The 13,286-nt window shown below is 35.2% G+C and overlaps 1 protein-coding gene across 1 annotated transcript in view; it reads left to right on the plus strand.

Moving 5' to 3' along the window:
- The window catches only part of Zdhhc8 (zinc finger DHHC-type containing 8), a 110,116-nt gene that overhangs the window by 17,243 nt on the left and 79,587 nt on the right, over window positions 1-13,286 (plus strand). The gene's annotated exons all lie outside the window — the stretch shown is intronic.

Genomic DNA, 13,286 nt, shown 5'->3' on the forward strand with positions numbered 1-13,286 from the left:
AGGAGTCAAGAACGATATATTGATTGACATGTAGGCATGACAGACGTTAACATCATAGCATTAAGTGATTGATTGACGTTATGATACGTGTGTGTATCATAACGTGTATCAAGTCTTTATATATATATATATATATAAAGACTTTCTTTTCCTATTACAGTGGAATCTTGTTAATACAAAGTTCAAGGGACCTAAATTTTCACGTTTTGTGATAACGAGGTTTGTAGTATCGGGATCCCCCAAAAGTGTCAAAATTTTACCACTTTTTTTTTTTTTTTTTTTTTGATACATACTGTATATCTAAGAATAATAATAAATAATATTATCAAAAATTAATTAATAAAATAAAATAATTAAAATAAAAACAAAAGCCTTGTCTAACAATACAATAATTTTTTTTAAAGATTTTATTTTATTTGTAAGATAAACTAAGAGAAAAGCAATATTAACGGAAATGAAAATATTGTATAGTATATATTTTGATATATACAATATTTTAGTATCACAGTAAAAAGAATCACAATCTTAATATAAAAGGAGACATACAAACCATTAACTTTTTTTTTAATAAATTAATATAATTTAAAGAAAAAATCCAATGTTGTTTGCACAGTTTTGGTCCTATATGCATTTTTAACTATAGCATAGACATTATCAAATGCACAATAGTTGTTTCTTTATCAACGTTACTGTAGACCAGCACATTCTCTATTATGTTCAATGCATTTTGAGCATCTTTTTTAGATGGCAGTGTGCACGCTTCTTCACTTTCACTGTTGCTGGTAACAAAAACATCATCGTTTTGTTTGGTACCCAGCAGCTCTTCTGGTGTTGGTGTTGCAGTGGTAGCTACTTCATCATCCACCTTCAAATTCGCCAATAAAATCCATATGCTCCTTCAAATTTCTTCATTCCTCACTGTTGTTATCATGTTCGTCTATTGGACCATGTTTATTGATGATGTTTTCTCCAAAGCCACTCTTTCTGAAGCAGTTGATTATTACACTTGATGTAATACTTTCCCAAGCAATAACAAGATTACGGATAGCATCCAAGACATTCCAATTTGGCTGCAAATTGTTCCCTCCTCCTGTGTTGCGGATAAAGTACCTTATCAGGTGGGCTCTATATGATCTCTTGCGGTTATTAATAATGCCTTGATCCAGTGGTTGCATTACTCTGGTGGTATTAGGGGGTAAAAACAACAGCCGTATATTTGTCAACTAAAGTGTCTCGGCAGAATGTGCTGTACAGCGGTTTAGAATCATCAGAATGTTCCTTTTTTTCTGAAGCCATTCTTCTGTCCAATTTTTGTAACCAAGACTGAAAATTTTGATCATAAGCCAAGATGGCAGTACAAAACTACGCCCACTTGTGACTTTCCAGTCGCAAGTGAGCATAGTTTTGTACTGCCATCTGATTGCAGCATAAGAGAACAGTGAGTCTTTGTTTACTTAATTTTCCACCATGACAAGACTCCTCGAACAGCAAATGTTTTGTTTGGCAGCAAATTATAAAATAAACCTGTCTTGTCAAGATTAAAAATATCCTTTGGCTCATATTTTTCACGGATGGACTGTACAGGACACAACCAGTCTGTAGCCTTTTCTTTGTCAACTAATCTAGACTCATCGCAAACATTTATCGAAACCAAGTTATTCCTGTCTTTAAACCTTTGGAGCCAGCCACTGCTGCATTTGAAGTTGCTAATCCCATTTTGCTGAGCTAGATAATTTGCTTTTTCTTGCATATTCAGACCTGATATTTGCAGATTAGATGCACGCATTTGTTGGTACCACTCAAAGGAAAGTTTTGTTTCAAGCTGCTCGTGTGTTGCACCACGAATTCGTTTCCATCATCGCTGCTCCAGTGTCATGCACTTCAAGTCTTTTTCGGTTTTTCAGTGTTGTAGATAAAGTAGGTAAAGGGATGTTGTATTCCTTTGCACTGTCTGTTTTGCTTCTTTCCATCCTATCAGCCTCTTGTATAATTTTTAGTTTAATTTCCAGGCTTAATTCTGTTTGTCTACGTTTTGTCATCACCATAACACTGCTAGATAAGATTTAATATAAACAAATTTTAAATTAATTTAAAGACAAGTTCTGAAAAAGACATCAACTCAGATAAAATGGCACAAAAAATAGATTGCTGTATATGATAGCAAAAGACACTTTGAACTGGGGTAACAATTGCAACTGACCATATTCCCGTGGAGAGTGAGGGAGTGCATATAAACAATTTAAAAAACCTTTTTATTCTTTTGTTAATTTAACAACTCATCCTTCAGAAAGATGTTTTTCAGAGTGCACTTGATGTTGTTACTACCATAAACTGCTTTAATTTACACAAAACTAATTTCTGACAAGTCAGTGCCATCCTTTGGGAAGTAGGGAGCCAGGTGGCTGGGAGCGATAATTGGATCGCTCTGCCAAGATTTGTATTAAACATACAAAATGACAATATTTATTTCTCACGGGGTGGTGAAAAAGAAGTTTGTAATACATATTAACCGAATTTTGTAATAAATGAATATATTTACATAGAAAAGCCGCAGAGGATTGGTATGTGCTTCATATAAACAAAGTTTGTACTAATGAGATTTTACTGTATTTCCTTTCCTAACATTAAAAACGTACGAAAAAATCAGTAATATGGTTTTTTTAATAGCCAAACACGTCTGCAGCACGTGAACTCCAGTGATCTGATTTTAATAATGAGAAAAAACTGATCATTACATCGTCTATCATGCCTACATGTCAATCAATACATCGTTCTCGACTTCTACTTTCACTACCGATAATACTCACAGTCTGTTTACTGAGAATGCAGGCAGAAACTTGTGGTAGCGGCAAACCAGTTTGTCCAGTAAGTTTCCCGAAGTCTGCCATCGTTCTCGTGCTGGATTTCTTTACCTTAACCGGGCAAGTTTGTTGTCCTTTGAGAATGAAGATATTGTGTTATATATTTAAATCGAATTCTTGTCTTGCAGGCATCTTATAAAGAAAGAAACGTCTCTCTTTTTTCGCATGGATTCTTAAGGGCAAATGCAATCACTGATACAAGTGCCAAAAATTGCTTTTTTTTTTTTAATTGTTCTGGATTGTAAAATGTTTTATGTTATGTGCCAGACTTTACATAAGTTTACTGTGTTATTGTTTATCTTTGCATTTTCAAAGTTCTCTCTTTTTCATTATGAATTGTATATTACGCTTTTCATTTATTCATGATCATGCCAGTGTTAATTTAAAAAAAATAGAGTTTAATTATTTAGACCAGTGATTCGCAGTACAGCCTTTTATCTCCAGTTTGGGCATTCTTTAAGTGGGAGACAGGCATAAACATAAAAACAACATAGGGAAAAAATGCTTAAAGTATATGATGATTAACAGCAGAAATCTAATAGAATAAAGGATTGCAAAAATATCCCCATTGGTGCCAAATTAACAGTGCATTTTATCTTGCCTTGGTCAGTGGATGAGATTCCTGACAAGTCGGGAAATACACTAGCAAGCATCACATTGAGAATTACTAATTTAGATAAAATCTCCCCCCCCCCTGTTATTGACCAGGCATTAAAATATATTTGTCAAAAACAGCTCTGCAATCAGTCCATGATGTTAATCATGATTACATTCCACTGTTTTACGGTATAGTTTAGGGCTAAAGCCTCAGGCTACGTAAATAGTTTAATTGATGTACAAGTTAGTGCATTTGCATCATTTCTGTACATAGCCAACTACATAAGTAGTTATATATATTGGCATCATTAAGTATATCTCATATTGTGAATGCCTTCACAACGAGTTGCCATGATATTGCACTACTTTGAATAAGTAACGCTTCACCATAGGAGAAGACTATTGTTACTTATTCTCAACAGATTCTTATTCTCAGTGGGTGATGGTATCTGCTGAGAATAAGTAACAATAGTCTTCTCTTATGGTGAAGCGTTACTTATTCGAGGTAGTGCAATATCATGGCAACTCATGAAGGCATTCACAATTTGAGATATACTTAATGATGTCAATATATAACTACTTATGTAGTTGGCTATGTACAGAAATGATGCGAATGCACTAACTTGTATATTAGTTATTCCACTGTTTTGTAGTAATGTTCTGAAAGCCCTGGGAAAACCCAATACTTAAGTATAATTTGGCATTTTTATGAATAACTCTTTAGCTGACCTACCCCAGCATGTGTGCGCACGCTGGGGGGGGTCAGTTAAAGAGTTACACACACACACACACACCACGACCATCTGAAGCATCTGTAGATAACAACTGTACTCATAAGTCTAACTTGACTACATTTATTAGTGCAGTAGTATTTCAGAAAAGACTGATGGTTACCATAGCTGATAACAGAAATTCACGAGGTCTTTGAAATGAAAATGGGATCTTTTACTGTATTTCAGTTTCATTCTGTTAACCCTCTAATGCAGTGTTTTTTAATGAGCATTCTGCAAAATGTTCCCAAAAATTTGCACTTATCTTCATTTCAATATTTTAACACATTTTAAAATAAAAAGAAATTTGCTATATCTATGCTAAAAATAAATGCTTGTGTGTGTATAAACATCTATATACCACAAAACTAACACAGCATATTAATGCAACAATTAGGTTTATATTTGGAGATGCACCTTCATACCCACCAAAGGAAGAGAGCCAAGCCAATAAATTTTAAATATCAATCCAGAATAAAGCATCTCTTTTGTATAATTAATGTAATAGCTTACTCAGGAAATGAATGACATTATTTCACGAGTGGTTTAGTACATGCACAGTGATGTCACATCTGTCATTCAGCTTCTGATTTACACATCAAGAAAATTATCATATTTGGTTCCTGCATGTGAAACTAGGGATATATGCAATTGTATGGATTTGGTAAAAACATACTGTATAAATAACTTGAGCTCTTTGTATGGTTTTTTTTTTGGCTAATTACTTTAAGTTTTGTGGTGAAAGCAGTATGCCAGTACTGTCCTCGTATAGCACGATAGTTGTGTTCCTAGAAACTCTCGTGCAATGCGAAATCGTGCAATATAAACAACAGGCCCTATGGGAAAAGTGGGATTAGGTGCCGACCAGCCAAGATTGAACACACGTTTGGAACCAAAACATTACCAAACACAATAAATAATTGGGTAATTTTAATCGTTATAAAATACTTACGTATTTTATAACGATTAAAATGCGTAATAAAAAATATAATATATTTTTTATTATAATATAATAAATAATAAAAAATATTTTTTATTATATTATAATAAAGTATTTTTAGTATTTTTTAATACTAAAAAAGTATTTTTACGAATAAAATACGTATTTTATTCGTAAAAAAATTATTATTTTAAATAAAATAGTCGTAATAAAATACTTACATATTTTATAATCCGTAAGTATAAATTATAATACGTAAGTCGTAATAAAATGCTTATGTATTTTATTACGTAATAAAATATTGCTAATGCTTTTGCTTCTATCGTAAGCAAACTTGTTTTTTGTTTGATTTTCTATCCAAACAGATGACAGCCGTTCCATCCCTTCCAATTCTTGTGTCTTAATCTAATGGATTTTAATTACACTTTGAGTTGTTCCCACTATGAAAGTTCTTTTTATTTTCTCCGCATTCTTTGTAATTCTCGGGGTTGCCTCATTTAGGTCTGCAGCACGTGCAATATCACACGGTCTTTCATTTCGCTCAAAGCGTTTCACAATTTCATATTTTTTCTCTATCGACAGAGGCGGACTGGCCATAAGCCTTACCCGGGAAATCCCGGTGGGCCGGAGGCCAGTGTGATTTTGGCCATAAACCGTAGTATGAGGCCACTATAAATTTTCCAGGGTAAGAATTTTTGACCCAGTCCGCCTTTGTTTATCTATATTGCTTTTTTTTTTTTTTTTTCTCTGAATCTGCAGTGTCTTCACCAGGACGCTTCCTTTTCACACCTTTTAAGTATTTTATTAATTTTTAGGGAATAAAGCACAATTACAAAATGAGGAGGCACGCTTGATACACATAAACAAAGCTGCGCATGGGTAGCAACTGAATAAACAACACCGTAAAGGCCGAGATACACTATTAACACCCCACATTTTACTAAAGCAAATTTCTGGGGGTTACTACCATAAAACAATAAAAGCAATTTCCAGTTTTGTTTCTGCTAGTGGAATCTGTTATAAACTGGTAGTAAACTCCATCTAATTGCATTTGCGATTATACCGATAGCTGGAATTGTGTTGGTTTTTACGTTATTATGGTGAAATGTGTTTCCCCTTCACTGATATAAAACGCATAAATACATTTTCAGAATCTTCTTCACTCCTATCATGTTGCGTTCTGTTGGGGTGATTCCGCGTTCGACTGCCATTTCTTGTAAACACAAAGGCGAATCGTGCATAAGCGAATTCGGTTCGTGTTATATAAGATAACGTTCCCCTATTTATAAATCGTGTATGATCGAATTCGTGTAATGTAAACACGTGTTATGCAAGGACCGACTGTATATGTACATGACATATTACTGCTTACTGCCCAGTTTCGGCGTTTTTTTTTTTTTTTTTTTTTTTTTCCTAAGGGTTAACCAACAAGATTGAGATAAAAAACTGCAATATGTATGCCTTCTCCTTCTGCAATTACCATTATGAATGCAGCAATATATGTGCAATATGTTAAATTTAGAATTTCGATTTTCATGGTTAGGCCAAGCAGATATCAAGTAATTGTAACATTATTGAGATACTGTTACAATTCTTGCATGCATACACTGATTATTGTTGACCAGTATTTACATTTCCATTTTAACAAGTGAATGTTAAAATTCAGCTGTTTCCAAGCTGAGGAGTGCTGACCACTGTACATTTCCACATGCAACTCGTTAATGAAAATGAACATGGTGCCAAAGGGATAGTAGCAATCTAAAGTGGAGAAGAAAGACCTCTGTTCTGTATTCAGTAAATTAAGAAAATGGTGAATAAAATAAAATAGTGTAGTGTAGGAATAAAGTAACCGAGCACTTGCAGTGTGTAAAGTAAGGTCGGACATAATGAAACCCAGCTCAGATTAGGAGATAATGATTGATAGCTTACTAAGTAGTAAGGTAAATTTACTGAACATTAGAAAAGGGGAAGGGAAAGGTGTTGTCGTAAAAAAAAAAAATAGTATCTTATCCATCCTTGGGGCCATAACAATTTCAGAACTATAAAAAAAATTTAGGAAAATAGAAGTCAGTGGTGGCTCATATGTCTAGTGTCATAACCATTTTAGATTGAAACTCAAAAAAAGATCCAACATTTAAGGTCATGTGCAATGCACATGACCTTAAATGTTAGATTCGGTTGAAAAATATAGAATACAAAAATAAATATACAAAAGAATAAAGCCAAAAATTAAAGTTATACAGCAAAACTTAGTAATTTACCACAGTAAATGAATACTCTTGCTCTAATCATAGCTCACCTGGAGATTCTTCTTTATCACCGTTGTGTACTGATCTTAAGTTAAAATTTGGTGCATTTCTACAACAATTTAAGTTACTGAAAAAAACAGGTGCTTGCCCTCAAGAATAAATAACTGGGAATTCGTCAGGGACTAGACTCTAGTAACCTACCAAGTGATGCATTCCCTATTCTGGCCCCAGAACAGAATAACCAAGTGCAAACTACTCTGGTTCAAAAGGACTTAGGTCTATTAGGAGACTCCGTCAGGGAAATGGGAAATATTTTTTTTAATGAGGATAGGTGGACTAGAACCAGGGTATGTCTGCCAGGAGCAATTATTAATGATGTCACCAACAGACTGTCAGATTTTAACAGGGGGGGGGGATAAAGAGAATATTATTATTCATGTGGGGACTAATGACATTAAGCATACACGATCTGATGATTTGTTAGACAAATATAGGACTGCTGAAGAAATGCCACAAGTTAGGTCACAATGTCTATGTGTCTGCAATTCTACCCAAGCATGATAGGATGGATTATGTGCTGAAAGCTTTGTGGATTAACTCAAGACTTGGACTCTGAGGCTTTTGGGGGAAATTTCTATTAGCTTGGCCACACTTGTAGTTAGAAGGAATCTTCAATCTGTTTTGTAGAGATGAGTTACATTTAAACAAAGGTGGTGCATCGAGTTTTTGCCAGTATTATTGAGGATATCTTAAAGCAGTGTTTCTCAACCTGTGTGCCGTGGAAAATTCAAATAAAAAAAATTAATAAATCCAAGTTTTATAATAAAAAAAATTTGTTTATTTATGCTGCACCAATCCCAGCCCCTTCCAGCGGTCAATGTGACGTCACGTTTTGATTCCTAGTAGTAGATCTGTTCACCTTTATTCAGCCATTCTTATCAATTGAGAGACTCCCATTGGCACCCTACAGTTTTATGAGTCCAACTTGTAAGCAGCATAGTAAGAAATTTCCTTTGTGTTTTTATCTATAAAATGTCATATTCAGTTAATTCATATAGAGCAGGTATTTTCAGTTAACTATATTTTAGTTTCTAGAAGTAACTTTAATTTAAAAAAAAAAACGTACTAGTGCTGGATAAATGTTTATTGAAGGGAAATGAGAAGAGGCAACTTGATAACAATGAGCTTGGAGAAAATGACAAAAACAAAAATGACCAACCATCAAAATCAAAAAAGAAGAAAACATGTCGTAAATATGATGATGATTATTTGGGGATGGGATTTTCTTATACTGGTACCCAAGATTGTCCTCAACCTTTGTGTGTGGTATGTGGTTTAAAATTGTCAAATGAATCAAATGGCGCCGAGTAAATTGCAGTGTCATTTTTCCATAAAACACTATAATTATCGTTCAAAACTATGGAATGTTTTAATAGACTGCAGGCCTCTACTAGAAAACAAGGTACAGAATTTTATAATATGGCTAAAGTATCTGATGAAGTGGAAGAAAGCAGCTATTTAGTATCCAAACTGGTGGCAAAAAAAAAGAAATCTCATCTCACCTGAGTGCAGAAAGTCTGATTTTACCAGCATGTTGGGTAATTGTGAAAAGCATTTTGGAGAGGAAGCTGAAAAAAAAATTATGAGAGTACCACTCTTGAACAGCACAATTAGCAGGTGTATAAAAGAAATGTCCGATGATATTGAAGAAGTTGTTCAATGTATTAATAATTTTGGGCAGCTGTTTGCATTGCAAGGAGATAATTCTATAGATATTAGCAGAAAGCCCAATTAATAGCATTTGTCAGGTTTATCAAAAACGACACAATTATTAATGCTTTTTTTTTTTTTTTTTTTTTTTGTGAAAACTCACTGAAAGAACAACCTGCCAAGATATTAATTATTTACACCAGTGGGGTATATTATGGAAGTCGTGCATTGGCATTTGTACTGACGGTGCTCCTGCAATGACAGGAGCACTAAAAGCATTTGTAAACTTAGTAAAACGATGCAATTCAAATAATATTACAACACGCCGTTTTATACACAAAGAAGTTCTAGTAGTGAAGACAGTCGTACCTGATATAAAACTTGTACTTGATCAAGTGGTTAAAATAGTCAATTACTGTATGTCAAAATTAGACCATAAAAAATACATTTTTGGAAAATTATGAGAGGAACTGGAGTCTGATCATTTCTCTTTAATGATGCATACTGAGGTTCGGTGGCTAGCGAAAGGAAATGTATGAGTTGCATGGGGAAATGCTCTTTTTTTTTTTTTTACTGGAGCAATCAGAATTTTGTGATTATTTAAGTGGTGAAATTTGGTGCTGTAAATTAGCTTTTCTAGCAGGTTTATTCGTGCAGCTAAATAAATTCAATATCAGTATGCAAAGCCCATAGGAAAATTTACTCGCTTCTACCGACAAGTTGTTCGCCTTTAAAGAAAAGTTGAGTATAAGAAAAAATATGTAAATGAAAAAAATTGACTGCCAAAACAAAATATACTAAAATAATTAATGTAATAAGCAAAACATTAGAGCTGTTAAAGACAAAAATTGAGCATTACTCCCCATCCCCTTATACCAAAAAATATTTGTGGGTAAGAGACCCATTTGCAACAAGAAACCTTCTGATGTTAGAATTTAACCTGCAATAATGCTAATATTATCACATTTTGAATTAAAATGAATATCCACGAATTTCCAAAAAAAGCAATTAGAATTTTATTGCCATTTTCCACTTCCTACTTGTGCGAAACAGGGTTTTCCGCTTTAAACAAGATTAAACAAGAGAGAGAGAGAGAGAGAGAGAGAGAGAGAGAGATTAAAGTCTGTAGAAGAGGAGCTGAGAGTAAGCCTATCCACAATAAATCCTCGTATTAAAAAACTGTGCCTCCATCAAACCCAACCATCTCACTTATTAAAATGTTATAATTGTATATTTTCTTTTAAATTTCATTTATATTCAAAATTAAATCATTTAAAACAAATAATAAATGCATTATTAAATATACCCAACAGGAATAACTTCCAGGTTGTGAATATATATATATAATTTTTATTTATAAATATTTGTAATGTTTATAAACATCTAAGCATTTAGGTAACATCTAAAGGAATGTGAATCGCATAGGAACCCATAACCGGAAACGTCACGGGAAAGTAGTAGCAGAAATGACACAAGACAGTAATTAGTGGCAAACATTTATTTGACATAATATTAAAAATGGAGTACGAGATGGATGCATTTCGTGATGTTACAACAGATGCTCGAAGGTTCCATCGTGAGACGCAATGCATGTGTGACACCGACGCATCATGGATTGGCGGACACAGTCGAAGTTTCTTTGACACCTGGAGTTCCTTTGACAGTGGCAGCAGGGCAGACGAGTCTCGCCACGAGATCCATTTCTGTATCCGCAGGCGATTCATACATGATAGATTTGAGGACCCCACAGAAAGAAATCAAGGCTCGATAAATCAGGTGAGCGTGGGGGCCAGACAACGGGTCCACCACGGCCAATCCATCGACGCCCAAAACGCCTGTTCAAATGGTCACGAACACACCTTCCATAATGGGCAGGCGCCCTGTCATGTTGAAACCAAATGTTGCATCTCACATTTGCTGGAACATTGTCAAGTAACTCTGGTAGAACTTGTTCAAGAAAGATCTGATATTTAGCGGAGTTCATGCGGGATGGTAACAGGTATGGGCTGACTAATCAGTCATACCTGCCCACACATTTATTGCGAAATGATGTTGCATGGGGGCGCACACCGTGTGGATTGTCGTGAGCGAGCCCACACATGAGCATTGTGCTGATTGAATAAGCCTTCCCGAGTGAAATAAGCCTCATCCGTGAACAAAATGTAGGCTGGAAAATTCAAGTCTTGAACACTCTCTTGGAGGAACCACTACGCAAAAGCCACACATGCAGGATAATCTTGGGGGAGCAGTAACTGAACCCTTTGGAGATGAAAGGGGTGTAAGGAATTGTCGTGCCAGACATGCTGTACACTGCAACGAGACACTCCTAAGGCAGAGGCAACGGCATGTGTGCTGGTAGTAGGATTATTCTGGATGGCATTCAACACACTTTCTTCCATGTCGGGGTTTGCGTCGAATGTGGTCTGCCTGCACTACTCCTGTTACCTCTAAATGACCCATAATCGCAAATTTTGATGCACACGTGCAAACAAACGATGGTCTGGTACATGTCTGTCCGGGAAGTGTTCTCCATAAATTTGTTGAGCAGCTCGTCCATTGCCCTCTGCTAATCCATACACTAGGTGCATGTCTGCCAGCTCACAGTTCGTATATCAATGCATGCTCTTTGTGCGGCGACTACTGCTTGAATGAGTAAACCAAAAAATTTTCCCTCTCGCAAACTGATGAACAGTGCCGTGTACCGACTTATGGTGACGTTTCCGGTTATGGGTTCCTATGCGATTCACATTCCTTTAGATGTTACCTATCTCCTCTTAATGTTTGTACCAATATTTTTGAGACACCCTATATATATATGAGTATAATAGCTACTGAATAGTGCCGTAAGATTTTAGTGTCTTTCAAAGTTTGCTGCAAAATTTTAGTGTCTTTCAAAGTGTGCCGCAACAGCGAAAAGGATGAGAAACACTGCCTTAAATGTTGAGGGAAACTGCTAGTTTGGAGGGTGGGACAAGGATAATATAGATACGCATTTATCTGATAATATTGTTCAAAGTAACACTTACACATACCTCAAGAGATCTTGTTTGTTACTGCAATAGAACATATCAAGATGTTCTGAGGGCAGAAATGTTTCCCATGAGCGGATAGCTAATGCAGGGAAGTGAGCTTAAATAACTTTGAGGGGTGTGTCATTGTAGTTAACTATACAAGAATGCTAATTCTTAATTGTTTATACAGTAATGGCCGAAGTGTCATCAATAAAATGAGTGAATTTGAACTGCTGGTTAGGACAAGTAATGCTGACATAATGGGGCTTACAGAAAGGTGGTGCCACCCAGAGATAGGGGAAGATGAGTTTCAGTACAGTATGTATAATGTCATGCTTTTTTTTAAAAGCAGCCTGAACGTGACAAAAGCTTTCCCACATTCTGACCTTTTGCATGCTAGTACGGAATCTGTATGGTGTGAAATAGTTGGAAGCAAAGATATAATGAGATTAGGAGTAATCTACAGGTCAGGTGACTGTGAAGATTATGATGACAGCCTCTACATGGAAATGAAATGGGCAAATAAACATCAATGTCTTATTATGGGTGATTTTAATTTGCCTCTAATTGATTGGAGCAAATGGGAAGGAAACTCCACATGGGGGACAAAATTTTTAAATCAACTAGATGATTGTTATTCGTATCAACATGTCAGAGAAAAGAATACTCTAGACCTCATCATCACCCATGAACTAGATGACATAATAGGGCTGACAGTACAAGAACCAGTAGCAGGAAATGATCACGAAGTTCTACAGTGGACGATGAAGAGAGAGGTAGCAGTAGTTAATGGCAAAGGAATGGGTTATAATTTGAAAAAAGGAAATTACAATGCCTTAAGGTTCTACATGGCCTCTATTAACTGGGTAGATATTGCACAGAGAGCAAATGCAATTGAATTATGGTATTCCTTTAAAACATTAATCACAGAACTCTTGAATGCATATATACCATTAAAAATATACTCTCCATGAGGAAGATAGCATGGAAAAGTTACAAAGCAGTAAAAGGTACTGATGCCTATAACAGCTACAAATTTATCTGTTATAGTGCCACAGAAAAGGTCACACTGGCAAAGGCAGATTATGAGAAATTGTTGGCAAAGAGTGGGGATAAGGAATTCTTTACATATATACATGCAAAAAAGA

The sequence above is a fragment of the Mastigoproctus giganteus genome, unplaced genomic scaffold (genome assembly GCF_048544385.1).
Source record: "Mastigoproctus giganteus isolate SK-2022 unplaced genomic scaffold, ASM4854438v1 scaffold_15, whole genome shotgun sequence".
Taxonomy (NCBI): domain Eukaryota; kingdom Metazoa; phylum Arthropoda; class Arachnida; order Uropygi; family Thelyphonidae; genus Mastigoproctus; species Mastigoproctus giganteus.